A 6,000-nucleotide genomic window follows, 5' to 3' on the forward strand; every position below is an offset into this window, starting at 1 on the left:
ATTTGCCACTACAGCAAAATAAAGCGCCTGACTTAATACTCTGACTATCCAGAGGATAGAGGAATATGAATAACCTAACGGATATGGTATGGACTCAAATTCGCGTTAACATCGCTGAATTTCCAAGTACTATGTCTTAATATGAATCTCGTATTCGAAGGTGACAATAAACAACAGCATGAGAAGAAAACCTTTACGTCTCAGAAGAAATTTGATTTAATTATCAAAAAATCAGCAAAAGCCAACAAGCTTAATAGATTAGAACTTTTATGCCCAATTGCAACATACAGGCTTTTAAAATATATTCTTACTCACTCAGGATATAAATGCGCCCAATATCCAAACACTCTGTCCCAATGCGGTCTACCTCTCCTCAACCTACAACCAATCAGTGGATTTTTCCTCGTTATTTCAAAATCAAAATCATTTTTCACATTATCTTCAATAACACAACCGTTTCTCTTCTTGTTTGGAGTTAGTAATGTTCTCCTTTCATCATCAGTTATCACATGAGTTAAATCGCCCTTTTCGTTAAGTACAACCATATGTGTTATGGCTTTTTGTTTCTTATTTGTATTGGATTTTGGATCATTTTCTTGTGAATTTGTAACGTAAAATTCAAGATGTAGCCTGTCTGGTCGATTTGCATTTCTCAATTGCAATATAGCTTCAGTTGCCAAACTTGCGATCCAGGTAAGTTCCCTTTCGTGTCTTACTATCCATATGAGATGGATTCTACCTGGTAGTGGGTTTCTTGGATACCTGAAAAGTGTTTTATTAAGTTGTTGTGATTACTTCATTTAAATTATTTAATATTATCAAGTTAGTCCAGTAAGTTCAAATCAAGTTAGTCAGTTCCAGTGACTTTAAAAGTATGATGTGCTTGTTCAAAAACTATTAACTGAATTTAAGTGACATATAGTTTAATCTAAATCAGTCGGTCCCAGTTGTTACCATGTACATCAAATAGCTGTCGTTCCTCGTAGTAGGGAATATATCCGCCAACCCGCACTGGAGCAGCGTGGTGGATTAAGCTCTAATTCTTCTCCTACATGGGGAAATATACCTATACCCAGCAGTGTGATATTACAGGTTAAAGCGTATTTTAATCTATTTGACAAAATTCACTTGGGATAATTCTGAGCGCGAAAAATTATAAACGCCAAAATTCGTATAGAAATTAGTTACTCTTTCATAAAAACATAACATAAAAATTGCAATTGGTTCATATATAGAAAGCTGGAGGCCCTGGATAAAACGTAGACTACTTTCCCGATATTCCCACGGGATCAGAATTTTGTGAATAAAACAACAAGGTACAGCTGGAAAAAAAATTGCAGTGATAAACTTTTTGTCCTTACCCTACAAGATATGCTATACATACATTAATATTTCCCTAAGAACAGATACAAAAGGCGTTATTCCAACTCCGGCCGCTATACAAATTGCAACATCGTTTCTGATAATTCCTTGCATCGGACTTGAAAAAGGTCCATCTATTAGCACACTGGAAGAAATTTGAGATATTAAGCTTACGTACACTTTATTAATACCTGCTTAGACTTTACAAAACTTATAAAATCAAATGACATCCATCAAATCTTAATGTTAATATGGCATTTTAATATTAATGATCTGCTGTGTGCCTGATTTATCGATCGACTATAATCTAAAATGCCATTATATGATTAATATGTTAAAAAATTCTATCATCATCGCCCAAACTTACGAGTCAATCAATCTTTACCAAAACTACAGACTGAATATTTATCTAAAGTAAGAGGACAAAAGCATGATAAATGAGTACTTTATTTTGACTATTAATAGTTCAAATAAGAGTTTATGACGCGACATCCACATTTTAAACTGAATTTTCACGTTCCTTGCATTGGGCACTTGAAAAAAATTTAATGTGTTATATTATTTTATGAATATATTTTTTATAGAATAGAGAATTTGCAAACATGGAAGTTTATTTTTTGTTGAGAAGAATCCTTTCAAAGACTATCGATAGTTCATATACATTTGTTTTTTAATTTGGAATATAATTGTGTTTGCTCGCAAACGAAAAAAACCGACTTCAATTACATCGACTCTTATCATTGTTCCCTTGGGATACCTCCTTTCCAACAAAAAAGAATTATCAAAACCGGTTCATAAACGACGAAGTTATCCTCGAACATATATTAATATATATACTTCAAAAAAGGAATAAATAAAGTCGGTTAAAAAATTATTACAATTAAAAACATTTACTAATCCCTTACTTTAGATTGTTCGGTCCTCTCTCTTTCAGCATTTTCTCCAGACCTTCCGTCCAATCTCCTTTTACTTTAATCCATAAAACAAATTTTCTTTGGATTTTTGTAGGAACCTGGAATCGTTTACATATTCAGAAGTTAATATAATTAATAGATAAAACAACTGCTTGAACTGCTAGCGTAGTAGTTCGTGTTTACAACACATTAAGGAAATTGTTATCCACCTATCTACTAAGAAGATTTATTTAGACAAGTTGCAGAACTCAAGTAATCGGCAACATTCATACTATTATTTTAATATTGGTATTACATATTATAACAAATGAGTTCACGTCATTTTTGGCGCGAACTTGTGGAGGCCTATGTCTAGCAGTGGACTACGAAATTCTGAAGTGTTTAATATCGGAAAGTTTGAGTCCTACCGTAAAGAAGATAAATGGTAAACAAAATAATGAAGATACTATGAACTCATATTTTAGATCATATAAAAAAAAGACTAGACAGATATCACTCAAACAAGAAAATCATGCCAATGCCAGTCTATATTATTGTAACAATAGCCTTAAATTGGTTGCTTTGTTATCTAAAAGTGTTAGGATAGAGGTCAGCTGGATCGAACTGAAGTTAAATAACTTCAGTTCGATCGATTTATTTAAAAGATCTCGTGTAGGTAACACAAAGCACGGAACTACCTTCATTAATGGAATCAGTCGTGTAGTAACTAAAATACAACAAAAAAATGTAAGTCCTATGAGTACATACGAAAAATTAGGATATCATAAAAAAAATTAAAAGTCGATAATTACGTTTATTTCACCGACTCCTATATTTATTTTTGCAATAACTTCTGTAATAGGATTAGGTTAAAACCTACAACCTACAAAGTTTTGTTATTTCGTTGTGTCTGTAAAACTGACCTCGACCACGGTGAAGGGATGCCACTCCATGACGGAGAGCTCCGAGCATTGCACCAGCACGTACTGGCCCGCGACACACGAGAAGTCGGCGTGGGGACAGCTCACAGACAGGCTTATCGTGCGTCCTGGCATTTGACTCACCTGCGTACACGTAATAGTATATTTCATTACAAGTGTGGAAAGGCTGTCTGTGCAAAGAGTTCCGATAAATGTCTACCCGAGCCGAGGCGCAGCCAAAGGCGAGGGTTGACAGTCGGAACAAGTTGCAGTGACGGTTCCGCACGTGTACTGAACGACTATTTTTAATACAGTTGCGAAAAAATGAAGCAATTTAATAAAATAATAAAAAGAAATTTTCTGAAAAATGGCGCCAACCGTAGAATATAAGCAGAGTTTTTTTTTTCTTCACCCATTCTGGTAGGCAAAGGGAACTATGCCCATACAGCCAAGTCTTCAGTAGAAGTTTTTTATTGATATGAAATGAAAATGAAATTTAATGAGATAAAATGAAATGAAACCTAACCAAACTCATTCAACCAAATCATTGAATCTGATATTGAAACAAATTAATAGCTTCTTTTTAGAAATATACGTATTTGCATGAATCATAAAAACTTCTATGATTTTTTTTTAGTAAAAACTTCATGGTTGGTTTTTTTTTAATAGACATTATTTTGACAGTTGGGAAAGAGAACGCACGAGTTCGGGAAAGGTGAAAAAAAAAGCACGAGTATGTAATAGCCCACAACCCGAACGCTATACGTCCCTGCAATACGCCACTTTTTGAGCAACTGTATTAAAAAGTATTTTATACCACCATAGTGCTAAAGAAGCGTACGTTCCTGATAATGATAAAAGCGTACCGTAATACCAAAAACATCACAAGCGCGTTGCTAACCCTATTTACTCTAGTGGTATAACATATTTTATACCACTAGAGTAGTAAGCAAGCGAACTGTCCGCCTACTAGCAAGTGGTTACCGGCTGAAACTACGGCCAATAGATGCCACAGTACAAGAAGCAACGCAAACGCGTTGCTGACCTTAAACCCTATTTCCTAATGTCAACATAGTACATTCTCTTACTCTCGATTATTTGGCTATAATTAGTAAGATGGTTAGGTATTACACAGTAAAGTTGCTACAGATTACAAGCAGTATGTTTCCTACTACCTCAATTAAAGTATACCATGACACCGATAGTATGCTTCATTGTTTATCCCTTTTGATATTTATTTCTATAATCGTTTAATATCCCTAGATTATCCGATAAAGTATTAAGAACACAGGAAATGTTATGCTAACTGTACAAAGCGAATTATGCAAAGTTTAATCGGTTAATGGACTTGATCGAACCGTATGTCCCTGCTCGATTTCATTAAGCGCTACCTTGTTATTGGAACAATTTGAGCTTTCCTATAGAGAATTAATAAGTGCTTGACTGTCTTTTTTATTTATCCTTAGAGAACTTAGTGTTAAATGCCTTTTCTACCAACCAAATCTTGGATGTACCTACAGACGCTTATTAGTAGGTGTCTAAAATTTGTGAATTTTTAAAAGTTTTAGTATGTATATATATGTAATAAAAATTTCAACAAACACCTTTTATAAATACTTACGTTTAGTATCCGGACTTTCGCCAGATTTCTTGAAAATATCCTCCAAAGCATGTCTAAAAGAAAGCAGGTTAAGGGTGTCGCCATCCACAGCCACGTCTACCAACAAATCATCAAGTTTTATAAATCCTATTCTAAACTTATTAATAGTGAATATGTATCAAAAACAACCAAAATATTAATATAAACAATATTTAAATGAGCATACTTCAAGATGTGACAGACTTTCGTTACCTACAAAAAAATTCATTTCTTTATCAGACTCCATAAATTTTTCGGCCTCCTCTAAAGAACTTACAATTTATAACTAAGATAAACATTAGTATAGTAACGCTGTTGAATTTTCATAATCCAATTAGGTATACTTATTACGAAATTTTTCAATTTGAATCAATTTTAAGAAATAATTGTATAGTTTTATTTTCCTCAAGAAACACATAAAAGCTATAAGCGCAAATGTTGGTTTTTGATCTTACTATTGAAATAAAATTAAAAATTACAATAGGTACCCAAATTACAAAGTCAACTTTGATTCAATCGTCGTGTTATGTATTGCTACCTAATCATTGATATGCGAGCCCTTTTATAAAGCAGTTGACGAAGGTCATGTGTTCATCAGCTATGAATCTAAGAGGCGCGCCGAAACGGACCATAAACTGTTTTATAAATGCTCGATACTATTATTCAATACTCCCTTGTCGTTGTTGGTTGGTAACTAACGTCTTTGTAATTTACATGGCTTAAATTATAGGTTTTATCAAGAAATGTCGTTATAAATACAACTATTAAAAGTATAGGGTTATATTAAAGTTCTTCTAAATTAAATGTATCAAAATATTCTCTTTAAAACGTAAATATAATAATAACTATACGCAATAAATCAAGGATATTAAGTAAATCTTTCGTTGTCGACTAATAAGCGGCAACTACTCGCGTAACGCTATATTGAGTCCCATCTAGAACAACTGCTAGCGTAACATTTAATTTAATACACAGCACTTAAGAGCTTTGCCTGCACATGATGGAAGCGTCTGCATTTAACTCAATTAGAAGTACTTCTGAACGTATATCATATACATTGGGTCAAAGGTAACTTGAAGATGGCATTAAGTGAAGTAAAATTGGTAATTAACTACATAATATGTAGACTCACTGACTCACCATAGATTGTATCGCAGCAAATTTCGGAACGTAAGGGACTGAACTA

Source organism: Melitaea cinxia, chromosome 5, assembly GCF_905220565.1.
Source record: "Melitaea cinxia chromosome 5, ilMelCinx1.1, whole genome shotgun sequence".
Classification (NCBI taxonomy): Eukaryota; Metazoa; Arthropoda; class Insecta; order Lepidoptera; family Nymphalidae; genus Melitaea; species Melitaea cinxia.